Consider the following 13,582-nt stretch of genomic DNA (forward strand, 5'->3'; position numbering starts at 1 on the left):
CACACCCCAGGCTCTTTGTGTATTTTTTATTTTAAGATAGTTTGAGATAGCATCTCACTAAGTTACTGAGGCTGTCCTTGAACTTGCAATCCTCCTTCCTCAGCCTCCTGAGCCTCTGTGATAATGGGCATGTGCCTCCAGCCCAGCATGCCTTTTTTTTTTAAAAGGATACTTTTTTATTTATTTTTCTTGCCTAATGCCTGGGTTTGAGCTGTCAGTACAGTGTTGACTAGAAATGGTAAGAGAAGACATCCCATCTTGTTCCTGATGTTAGGAAGAAGGCTTCAGTCTTTCTCCATCTTGTTCCTTGATGTTAAAGGAACGAGCTTTTATAAATGCCCATTATCATATTGAGGAAGTTTGTTTCAATTCCTAGTTTGTTGAGTGTATTTATCATGAAAAGATGTTGGGTTTTTGTTATAAAAGTTTTTTTTTTTTTTTTTTATATCTGTTGAAATGGTTGTATGTGTGCATTTACAAATATGTAACAATGAATCCCACCGTTACATATAATTATAACATGCTAATAAAAGAATGAGCAATAAAGAAATCACAGGTGCTTTACTAATGCAATAATACATCACACTGTTAATTGATTAAAAAAAGAAATAATTATGTTTTATTCCTCCTTCAGTTCTGTTATGATTTATTTGTTAATTATCCTTTGTTGAACCACCTTTGTGTACCTGTCATAAGTCCTATTTGGTTGTAGTATATTTTTAATATCCTACTAGATTTGATTTGCCAATATTTTGTCAGAGATTTTTGCCTGTATATTTATGGGGATATTGGTCTGTGGTTTTCTTTATGATCTGCTTTGCTTTGCTTTGCTTTCTTTCTTTGAATGAATGAATGAATGAATGAATGAACTAGGAATTGTTTGGGGCTTCTTTTTGAGGTGATGAATATGGTTCAAAAGTTTGTGGTGTTGGTTGCACGATTCTGTGACTGTACTAAAAACCATAGAATGGTATCCTTAGAATGGGTGACTTGTATAATATCTAACTAAAGCTGCTACCTCAAAGGGAACGATCTTTAGGGATTGTTTCAAGTGTATCTTTTAGGGCATGTTTTTTATGCTGGGCATCAAAGCCCTCAGTAATCTTTCCAGCTGTAATATTTTAACATTACCTCTGAGGAACTCGTGATCCTCCTGCCTCAGCCTCCCCAGTCACTGGGATTACAGTTATGCACCACTGGTCCTGGCTCTGATTTATCTTTGTATGCAACTCTCATCCAGTAGTCAGCTCACTGCTTTTTTTACCACTGCCCCAGACGTCCAGAACAACTCATGCATCTTGTTTCTTCCCTTTGCTCAAGGACTATTCCCACTGCTGTTGAATGTCGTTGTCCTTCTTTCCCATCAATGGAATATTTTTTCAAAGTTGTATTCAGATTTCTTCTAGAAATCTCTTGTTCTCAACTCCTAAGTCTGGTGATTATCAATTAAAAAAAAATGGACTGTGTGAATTTATTTAAGGAGACAGTAGATAGAATATTTGAAATCAGAACTGTTCTGGGAAGTCTGCTTATATATGTTTGTAATACCTGTACACATATATTCTTTCTTAAAATGCATTTATAGTTCACTCACAAATTTATAGAGATGGATTTGCATTTCGACTTCTCTGGTATCCCTGAATAATTCTTAGTGCTTTGAAGGAAGGCCATTAATGTTAAGTGCCAGGTAAGTATCTGTTGATGTATTTGCATGTGTTTGGAAGGTAGAAGAAAGATCCGCAGTTTTACATTATATTTTACAGTTTCCTTTATGCATTTATAAAAAATAATTTGGAGAAAATTTATTGTATTAGAATAGAAACACTTCAGTAAGATATTTATGTGTGGGTAGGTGAGACCCTTTATATAAAGGCTACTTTTTGGAGTGCAATGAGGTATAACTGAGATTACATGAACATTATAAGAACATATCTAATGTAAAATAGAATTGGATTCAGGTCAGCTCTACATCATACATAGTTGTTAGGGAGGTGGAGCCAGGATCGAAATCCAGGTTTGTCTAACTCCAAGACTGATGATTAACCACTATACAATTTTGCGTTCCATACTTCATAAGGGAAGTTTTTCAGTTTCTCTTTTTTTGGTACCAGGGATTGAACTCATAACCACTGAGCCACATCTCCAGCCATTTTTAATATTTTGTTTAGGGACAGGGTCTTGCTGAGCTGCTTAGGGCCTCACTGCATTGTTGCTTTGAACTTGGAATTCTCCTGCCTCAGCCTTCTGAGCTGCTGGGGTTATAGGCATGTGCCACTGTGCCCAGCTTTAGCTTCATTTTATTCAAGTGTAAAATGAACTTGATAATATTCCCAGTGCAGAGATATTTTAAATTAGGATCTCATAAATTAGGATGTTTATAAAGCAGACAGCTTGCCCACAAAGCAGGGTAGGTCTATTGCAATTAGTAAAATATTTTATTTATAGCAATATAATAGGACCAACAGAAAGTATATTTGAAAGTATATTTGAAAGCATATTTGAAACTTGGGCTGAGAAATTCCCTTATCTCTTAGTTTTATAATATTGCACATTTTATATTTTGGCACAAGTTTTGATATTCTGTTTCTCTAGAATTTTAGATAATATTCCAATAAGTCATTTGTTAGTAATTACTTTATTTCCCTCTGTTGTCTTTTTTGTTGTTTTTCAGAATAAATTATTGTCAAAGCAATATAGATTATCTTCTCTGTCGTTAACTTCTGAAGCATTAGGCTACCCAACACTATTAACTTCAACTTAAGTTTTGAAGTTTATGGAAGGCTGATTTTTTTTTTTTGATAAGGGGGGATTGTTACTTTAGTTTTTGGTTTTCATTTTGGTTGCAGAAGATTTATTTGTCGAAGAGTATTTGCTGGTATTGCTATAGATATGTAGTTAAAACTACAGTGAAAGTATCACAAGATAAAGCATTAATTTGTTTACCTGAATTGTTTTTCTTAGGTCGAGTTACTCCAAATTGATTTCAAGTTGTCTTTGATTTTTAAATTAATCTCAAGTGTTTTTTTTTTTTTTTTTTAAGTGGGTATAAATATTCAGATATAAGTTTAAATTAAGCTCAAAATAAATCAATAATGTAAATATGAATACCAGTCATTAATTTTTTTTTATCACTAGTTTTAGAAGTTTGAAAAAATATTTTGTTACTGTGGATCTAAATTTCCTGTTTATGGTTGTGATGGATTATAGTTTTAAAAATGTATATTTCTATTTATTTTAGCATAGCTTTGGTTCACTTGGGCATTTTTCTTAATGAAAACTATAAATAGATGCCTTAACAAGATTAGATTTTCTTTAAAAAATTAAAATGGACATACTGTCTATTTTAGCTTTTTATGAAATTTGGATCACGAGAAAGTGGTTCCACTTTGTAGGGCAAAATAGCTGTGCGTCTGGCTTTTATGGACTCTCTTGCTAAAAGGAAGAACTGTGATTGAGTCAGTTACAACCTCAGAGGAAGATGTCTTGCAGCTGTGCTGTTTTGGTTTTGTTCCAGAGATAGTATTTGTGTGCACTGTCAGAATGTCTTAAAGGCCCACCCTGGAAAGGATTCAACTCTATAAAAGGAGTTTTGTTTTATAACCTTTCACATGTTCTTATGGGGCTCTGGTGGTGATGGTGGTCTTCATCGTCTTGTCTTTTAAACTGGGATTTTATTGAGACACAGGCTTCACAGTTTAAGAATAGGAATTACAGTTGTAGTTATTGTATCTCGTAAAATAAATTTAGTCAAGCCCTTGGCACACACTATGATGAAAACAAAATGCCCCTCCTCAAACTGTATAATATCAGTGTGTTACTTTTCTGTCATGATGCTGATAAGATTAGCACTCATTTGATAATATATTTTTTGGATAACTTAAGAGAGATTGATATACAAATCGAGTAACTACATTAGAAGAAATCGAGTTAATATTATTAGAAAAAATAGAGTTAATATATTAGAAGATCAAAGATGATGCAGGAAATCCCAAAGATTGAAAAGTTTAAAACACCGATGACTCTACATGCTGAATATTACTCAACTTAACCTGTTTTGAGCCACATGTTTACGTAAATGCTATGAGAATTATTTTTGATTGTGTTGACCATAGTTTCTCCAAAATTTTCCCTTTCTCCTCAGCGTCTCCACCCCGCCCCCTCCCCGCAATGCTTTAGAAGAAGTTATTCAAAACGGAGATCAGGGCTTCAGACCCACTCTTACTTTTCTAGCTTCCTTAAACCTCTTCCTCTCCCAGCTTCTGTGCATTTGCCTTTACCCTTCCCTTTGGTCTCTGGGGTAGAGATGCCCCTCCTGCTGTCCAAGGTTATATTATCCTCTGTAGTTTGAACCTTTTCCTTCTTTGTTTCTTCCCCCAAAACCTGCACCAAACAAAACGATCCAAACCTGTTCTATATGTAAACATCTTCCCTCAACCCTACATTTTTGGGTAGTTATTACTTGCCCCTGTTCTGAAGAAAAGGCTACATTTCAGAGGTAATTGTATACATGTTACTTCTTACTTTGGCCTCTTCGTTTTTTTTTTGTCTTTTGCAACTAGGCTTTTTCTCCCACTAGCAACTGAACTTGTCCTTTGAGGTTACCAGCAGTTTTATGACACCTTTTAACCCTTGTTAGTATTAGTATCAGTATGACTATGTCCCTGTTGGCTACTTCTTCCAGTACTTTTTGGTTTGCTGTTTTTATGCTGATTTTTTTCCTTGATAGGTTCCTTGTTCCCTCTGTCTGGGGTTTATTATGAGCATTTTTCTTGTTTTTCGTGGTAGTTCCCCCGTCTATCTCTGATAACACTGATTGACCAAGTAGTTCTAGATCTTAGAATAGAAACCCAGCCTCTGTCATTCAGACACACATTTCCAGCCAGCCTTCTCATTTTCTGCCTGGTTGTCACATGGACATTCAGTCCAAATACATCAACGTGGAAGCATTTATTTCCTTTATTTTTGTTTCCTAGTCTTTTTGAAAGTCTCTCTCTAGGTTAATAACACTACTCTCTGACCTTTTTCTGCCAGGAATTCAGAAACCTAGTTCTTTTTTTTTTTTTTTTTTTTTTAGTTATAGATGGACACAGTACCTTTATTTTATTTATTTTAATCTTTATGTGGTGCTGAGGATTGAACCCAGTACCTCACTCATACCTGACGAGTGTTCTACCACTAAGCCACAACCCCAGCCCAGAAACCTAGTTCTTTATTACTCCAACAATCCACTTCAATATTAAGTCCTGTTCATTTTGCCCACTAAACATTTATGAACTCTTGTTTACTTGCCTTTTTTCTTTCAACCCTGTCTGTCTCTTGTGTCACTGAAGCCTCATCTTAACCAGTTTCCTTTCATTGTATCCTTTTTTTCTCACATGGCTGAAATACAAAGTATTATTTCCCATTGCCTACAGGATAGAGTAAAACATCTGAGTTAGCATACCGATCATGCATTGTTTGGCTCTTGCTTCCTTTTCCCATCTCCACTCCCACCCTATGTTCCAGGCAGATGAGGTACTCCCCGTTCTCTCACCACATTTATTGTTGATGATCCTGGGCCCTTCCCTTTCTGTTCCCATGCCAAGGAGTATACTTACACTCACTTACAATCTTCCCAGTAAGTTCTTTGTTATCCTTCAAGGTCAGCTCATGTCACCCTGGGAAACCTTCCCTCATCAAGTCAGTTACTGTTAGATCATTTATGCCTACATTATAGCTCTTACTCACTTTGTACTATAGTTATTTATTCAAATGCCCTTCTCTCACACTTCTGGAGCCACATTTTATATAGGTTGGTGTTCTCAGCAGCTATCATCAAACAGCAGTTCCTCAGGGGATGAATAGATCTTAGCATAACCCAAGTGCACAGAATTAAAATTAAGATCTCATAGGCAGAGGTAGTGGTGAGTATGCTGGCCTGATGTTGGATATTTTTTGTTTCTTTTATGTGGATGAGGCTGTGGGCTGAGAAACTATTGGGACTTATTAAGGTTTTCTTCTATAAGTCAAGTTTAGAGAGTGAAATTTTTGATGTGAAGCTATAGAACGGGTGAGCAGAGCTATGATTTGAAATTAGGAAGAACTAATAAAACTGTGTAGGATCAGAAGCACACTGGATTCTCAAGTGCCAGTCCATTGCAGGTTACATAGATAGGCAGAAGGCTGCCCGTGATGCAGCTAAAGTGAGGAGGGACTCTGGCAGCTTTGCACCTCCCCAGGTCCCTCTGCATTTGTAGTTGTTCACTGCCTATTATATATACTGTAGCATTCCCAGCTTGCCTTGGTAGGAGTAGTGTTCAACTTTATCCATGTTTTTGGATATGATTCTTGTGTTGACATGTTCAATGTTTATGTGTTTCTAGTGGGGCCCCTTGGAACAATGGTGGCTGTTTGAAAGGAAAGGAGAGGAAAGAAAGAAGGGAAATTATGGAAGGTGGGTTAGGGTGGGGAAATAGTTTTCCTTCCACAAATTGAGACAAAACAGATAAATCAGATTGATAGGAGATTACTGTATGTTAATGTTTGATATATAAAAAAGTAAGGTAAACATAATGATACAGTCAACCTTTGAAGGGGAATGGTATAGATGCAATTTTTGACGACTGAAATTCTATGTTTAATAGTAACTTACATTCATTTAGTATTTTACCAGTGGCTGTCATAGTGATTTTTCTTTGATCTCCACAGACTTAGCTAAATAGCAACATGCAAATATTATCAAAGCTTTTTGAATAGAAGTTTAATGTTCTTTTAGTTTGGGAAGTAAGAGTAGATGATTTTTTTGTCTCTGTGTCTGTCCCCACTTTTTTGAAATTTATATATATATATATATATATATATATATATATATATATATATATATAAAAAATATACACACACACACACACACATATATATATATATATATATACACACACACACACATTTAAAAAGGCAGGTGTAGGATTTTTTTGGGTACAGAGGTTGAGATGGAGCTGGCAGGTATTTTAGGTTGACTGAATTTTTGGTCTCAGGCTCTTAGACAGCAATAAAGGGTCCGGATTACTGTTTTTCTCCTTATCAGTGTGTCTTCCTTGTTTGTTCTCATCCAGGCAGGGCATTCTGCTATAGGGAAAAGAATTGGGAGTATTAGTCAAAATCTGACATCTAGCCTGGACACATCTGCCATTGATTTAAAATGTAATCTAGACAAATAATCTTAACTTCTGGGCCTCAGATTCCCAATCTAGTAAAACAAGGTAATACTGAGGTCTCTCTGACTCTAAATTTTGATTCTGCAAAAATCCCATTTTGCTCTGTCATATGTAGGGTATTGTATGGGTGCTAGCAAAATCTTCTTGTTTTTCTTTGTACGTAGTGGACTTTGTGATAGGTGCTTCAATATTATTTCTTTAGTCCTTAGGGAAACTACCTAGCAGTAACACCTGTCCATTCATAGTGCAAGAAGAATGAGTGTAAACACATAAGCTTAAAATGCCTTTCTTGACCTCCCAAGGGAGTTGACCACTTGTGCTTTGCCCTTCCTGTACACCTCTCTTTCTCTCTCTCTCTTTTAAATATTTTCTTAGTTGGAGATGGACACAAAAATCTTTATTTTCTTATGTGGTGCTGAGGATTGAACCCAGTGCCTCACACGTTTGAGGCAGGAGTTCTACCACTGAGCCCCAGCCCCTCTGTACTTCTCTTAAATCCCTTATCATGTGTGGTGTAATGATTTGTTCATGTGTCTGTCTTCCTGGCTGGATTGTGAATTCCTTTGACTGTATGGGGAAGAATTTTACCTAGGTTCCTGGGGTCTGGATCAGTGCTTGATCCAAAATAGGAACTCAGCAAGTGTTTCTTATATGTGTTAAATAAAATTTAAAGGATATTATTGATTTGAAGTATTCTGCAACTAGGCTGCAGTAGAGCCGACCAAACAAGGTGTCATGCAGTCTGCAATCAGACTAAACTCTGAAGTTTTCAAAACCAAAACCAAAATGCCACAAAACCCCAGGAGATTCACAGCAATCAATCAATTTACCTGAGCTGGTGTGTTAAAGGAGATATTTCTGTTTCAACACTAGGTTAACTGTATTGACCATCTGTTTTTTTTGTTCTGTCTCTGCTTTCCTTAGCCCTTTTCTTGAATCTGTAGAGCCAACCCTTTCTGCTCAGATCATTGCAATACTCATTCTGTGGAATGGGATGTTGCCAATTCTGAAATTGAACCTTTCCTCCAAAAGCCAATTAAAATCTTAAAATTGAATTTATTGTAATTTTTTCTTTTGACAACCATGAAATGGGATGAAAAACAAAGCATTTTAAAGTTTGTACCACATTACTATAATGGTTTGATTGTATAATTTAGAAAATAATATTTTTGACTTTTATAGTTAATTTAGAAAAGATTTGTTAAGAGCTTTGTACTAATACTTTTTAAATGTTTTTTAAATAGTAATATTTTGATTAGAGGTTTTCAACTACTGCTCCTCATTTTTATACCTGCCTCCACTTTCTGTCCATAAACCCCTATAAAAATCCAGGGTCCTACAGTGTGTTTCTTTCCAGAGTCCCACAAATCTACAATATTTTTGAATACTGCATTTTAACAGATGTAATTATGTTTAATGTAATAGATAGAACATGTTAGTTTAACATTGCCAAGATGTCTGGTTGGGAAAAATTTTGCAAATGACTCATGGGAAAATTATTCTGAATTTAGAGCCTCAGAGAAGTTAAACTGTGGTGATGTGTGTGTCAGGAGAGAACTTATGCACTATAGCCAAGGCACTAGTGGAAAACTGTGTGTGTGTGTGTGTGTGTGTGTGTGTTTTCTTGCTGACATCAGATGTATCAGTAAGAACAATCCTATGCAGTGTGGTTTGTTAGAAAGTTTTACAGACCAGCTGAAGTTCATCTGTGTTGAGAAGTCATAAAACTTCTCCATGTTGTTCAGGAAGTATAGTCTTGCCTGATGATTGGTGGATGGCAAAATTGGATTCTGTGTAAAAATCAGTAAAATCAAAAAGAGGTTTATTTTGGAGAATTATTTTGTGCTCAGAGTTGATGTTCATTAAGGTTTTGGAGGAGTGAGTTGACCCATCAATAGTTGAGTCCTCTACTACATTTTAATTCCTTATTCTGTGGTGTTTTTTTTTTTTTGTCCTCATAAAGTAGGAGGTTGGACAGTTTTCAAAATCAAGAAATTATGATCTTGGTTTAGGCTAAAATTCTTGTGAACAAACTCATATACATAAGTTCCCTCATAACCAGTTTCCTTGAGTAGTTAGAAATTAGCATTCTGAAGATAAATCTTCACATTTCCAGGTTTATAATGGTACACTATCAAAACATGGCTTTAAGAAAATCTTCCCCAAACAGATGTAATAGATAAAAATTCATATTAACAAATTTTTATATTAAAAATTAATGTTAAAAATTTGTGGGTATTTTACTTTGTATATTTTGTGTACCTCCATGCACTTAAAATCTTAACTGGAGAGGAATAGCTTAAATTTAAATCTAGTAGGAAGACTTGTGTTCCCCTAAAAGGAGCCATGTTTTGATATTATACCATTATAAAACTGGAAATGAGGTTTATTCTCAGAACACTATTTTTTTTGTTCTTTTTAGGTATACATGACAGTAGAATATATTTTGACATATAAACATGGAACATATCTTATTCTAATAGAGATTCCAATTTTGTGGTTGTACTTGATGTGGAGATTCAACGTGGTGTATTCCTATATGAACATAGGAAAGTCATGTCAGAGTCATTCCACTCTTTCCTATTCCTCTCCCTGCTGCCTTCCCTTCATTCCCTTTTGTCTGTTCTACTGAACTTCTATTCTTCCCCTTCCCCGCACTTTATTGTGTTTGGCACTCATATATCAGAGAACATTTGACCTTTGGTTTTTTTTTGGGGGGTTGGCTTATTTCGCTTAGCATGATAATTTTCAGATCCATCCATTTACCAGAAAATGTCATAAAGTCATTCTTTTAAAAATTCTTTTTAGTTATACATGACAGTAGAATGTATTTTGACATATCATATACACATGGGAGTATAACTTCCCATTCTTGTGGTTGATATGATGTGGAGTTACACTGGTAGTGTATGCACAGATGAACATAGGAAAGCTATGTTGGATTCATTCTACTGTTTTTCCCATTTGTATCTCCCGTCCCTCCTCCCCCTTCCCGTTCACCCCCACCCACAATCTGGTGTACCTGTACTCCTCCCTCTCTCCTACCTATTGTGAGTTACCATCCATGTATCAGAGAACATTTGGCCTTTGCCTTTTGGGGGGATTGGCTTATTTTACTAAGCATGATAGTCTCTAGTTCCATCCATTTACTGGCAGATGTCATAATTTCATTTTTTTAATGGCTGAATAATATTCCATTGTTGAGGGGCATCTGGGTTTATTTCATAGCTTAGCTGTTGTGGATAGAGCTGCCATAAACATTGATGTGGCTGCGTCACTATAGTATGCTGATTTTAGTTCCTTTGGATACATACTGAGGAATGGTATAACCAGGTCAAATGGTGGTTCCATTCCTAGTTTTTTTGAGGAATCTCCATACTGCTTTCCATAGTGGTTTTTTTTTTTTTTTGCAGTTTCACCAGCAATGTATGAGTCAACCTCTCCCCCCACATCCTCACCAACATTTATTGTTACTTGTGTTCTTGATTGTTGCCACAGAATGCTAATTTTTAAATACTCAAGGGAACTGATTGTAAGGGTGGAGTAAAAATTTTCCTTTATTAATGTATATGATTTTCATATAGACTTCTTTCCTAAACGCAATTTAAATGACAATATATATAATTTGTATACTTCTGTGGAGTCCCTTCTTTGTCATTAGGGTCCCACTCACAAAACCTCATCGAAACTATCTTCCAAAGCCACAGTATCCACATAGTATCATATTTGGAGTTAGGTTCAACATGTGAATTTTAGGAGGGACACATTCAATCCATAAGGATAGGAGAGTAAAAGAAGAGGCAGGAGCCCCAGAAGATAAGAAAGGGTGATCAGAGATGATATTCAGGTAACCAGAAGATATCCACGGTAATCAGAGGCGCCTGGGATGGAGTTGGAGGTCTACCAGTACTCTAGATCGATAGCTCTCAGACTTCTGGATTCCAGAGCAATTTCAAAAACTGTTTGGAGGCAATATTTTCAGGAAGTCTACTGTAACAAATTTGCAATTGTACTACCAACATTTATTAAAAAAAGTGCAAAGAACTTAATCTGAAGAAAGGATGATGCTTTGAATTGTATAAAATTGGCTCCACTAAAAAATTCATTAAATTGCCATTATGTGAATCAATTAAAACTTTGTGGTGGGTAGTGAAGTTTACTTCCATTATATAGGAGTGTTTAAAAGTTTTGTATTTGCTCATTTTGACAGATTAATCTTCTTGGAACTGCTACTGAAACTTAATTTCATTTAGATTTTTTTCATACAGTAAAACTTATCCTATTTAAATATGTAAAGTGCTTTATTTGTTAGAGCAAAGTCTTTAAAAAGATTTTTTAATAAGTCAGTATGAACATATAAAACTACTCCTTGTTTTAGGGACTGCTTGATAGGTGAGGATTTCTAGTAGGAGGGTGAGAATGCACATATGAATCTGTAGTCTCAGTTCTGAATCATTAAAATAAATATATACACTGGAAAAAAAATTCCAGAATTTAAATTGTGGAAATGTAATAGGTTGGTACTATAGAGTTAAGGAAAATTAGTTATTTCAGATCACATTGATCTAGATTTTAGAATTGACATCATTTCCTTTAATAACTTACATTTACTTTGCTTCCATGTATATTTGTAATCATGTGATGGATATAGGATTATCTTACTTTTTGTCACTTCTCAATTTAGAATTGACAGTGTAAAACAGGGATATATCAGCTTTATACCTTTATCATAGTATCCAATCTAGGTTAAAATGGCATCTATTTTTCTATATGCCGTGAATGAATAGAAAACTCTTAGATAAGTCAAAATAAACATATCATCTCTATATGTTGAAAACTGGGTTCTGTATTTGCATGGTTTTTCTGTATCTGAAAATGTATTACAATTTGTAGAAGTTTATAAATAAAGGTGATTTGACTATATGATGAATATATATGCTTTTGGTGTCTGTATTGTGGATTAAAATGATAAACATAAAAAAAGTTGAGGGGCAGAGACCCAAAGCAAAGCAAAAATCATTAACACAAAAACTGATAAGAAAATTCTTGGTAACAATAGAATTATAAAAATTCTAATTACAGAATTATAGTTTTGTCATTAAAATCAGCTTTTTTAGTAGAAGGACTGTTCATTTAGTGGCTATAACAGGCAGCCAGGAAGCTGATTTTTTTCTTTGACCCATGTGAATTTTGTAGCTGAGGAATGAAACGACTTGGAACCAAGCTGAGCTTTTCTACTGAGCATGCCTTTCTCCAGCAGGGTCTGGCTTGGGTGGGGCCAGTTTTGCTCATTAAGCTTTTGGACACTGAATTTCCATCAGCTTTCCACAGTCTTCCAATGACAGGGAACGGCAGACCACGGGGGCTTGATGTGCTTAAAAGTTGCGTATGTATTTCAAGCGGGAGATTTTTGGAACAGATTCTGTGATAGCAGTTGGGTTTTGTGGTACATTCTTGTTTCTGCTTGGGAAGGAAGTTTGCTATTGAGAGCATGATAGAATATCCAGGGGACTGAAAATTTGGAAAATAATTAATGTACAGAGTAGATGGAATCTGGGTACGACCAATGTTTGGTAAGAGAATATGTTCCATTTGAATCAAGGGCTATGGGGGAAAATAGTTTTTAGGGGCCAGAGTTTACTTTTAGACCACTTGTTTGCATTTTTTAGTTGTGTTGAATTTTGGCAAGTTTTCTTTCACATAATATTCTTTCTTCAGAGATTTGAAATGTGAGAGTAGTGAAGTTAGTTGTGTGTCTTGCTGTTTCATAATTATTTCAGTGTTGTGATGTGAAGAACTATGAAAGTTATCTAAAATGCCATGAAACCTGCTTAAAGTTAATAGTATGCAGTTATTTTAATATATTAAAGGACAAATGAATTTAATGAATTTATTCTGACTCTAATTGATGTGATTAAAAGAAGGTGAACTATACCTGAGATTTAAATTCACAATTTTTAGCATCTGAATATAGTTGCATTAATAGTTACCATGAACTGTATGCCTTTTTGATGTTGTCTTACTCTAAGTAATATTGTTTGAATAAGATAGGTATCAGCATCTTTTATTACTGAATATTTAATCTGTTGTCACATTGAAGAAATGTGAAAAACTCACCATGTTGCCCAGAATCTGACATCCAGACTTAGAAAAAAAAAAAAAAAAATCTTCCTCATGCTTTTTTTCTTTGTATAATCTTCCTAACAATCTTTCCTAAAAACAAAAGAATAACAACAACAAAAAAATCTTCCCCCTAAAACCCCTTGTTTTGGTGCTGCTACTTCCTAACAAAATGAAAACCAGTACCATTTTACCAAGTGATCTCTTTAATTCCTTTTTATTGTTGCCACGGAAGAGAATGCCCCTGAAGTAATTGTGGTATATTTGGT

At 35.1% G+C, this 13,582-nt stretch overlaps 1 protein-coding gene across 14 annotated transcripts in view; it reads left to right on the top strand.

Annotated features, from left to right (window-relative positions):
* Epb41l2 (erythrocyte membrane protein band 4.1 like 2) overlaps positions 1–13,582 on the top strand; it is a 191,777-nt gene that overhangs the window by 58,819 nt on the left and 119,376 nt on the right. Inside the window, exon 1 of one of the 14 annotated variants that reach the window (XM_071613023.1) lies at positions 12,459–12,579. The exons of 12 other annotated variants lie outside the window; for them this stretch is intronic. The gene's annotated coding sequence lies outside the window, so the exon portion shown is untranslated. Of the gene's footprint in view, positions 1–12,458; positions 12,580–13,582 lie in introns of those variants that run through there. One more of the 14 variants, XM_071613020.1, reaches the window with a different exon arrangement.

The sequence above is a fragment of the Marmota flaviventris genome, chromosome 6, assembly GCF_047511675.1.
Source record: "Marmota flaviventris isolate mMarFla1 chromosome 6, mMarFla1.hap1, whole genome shotgun sequence".
Lineage (NCBI taxonomy): Eukaryota > Metazoa > Chordata > Mammalia > Rodentia > Sciuridae > Marmota > Marmota flaviventris.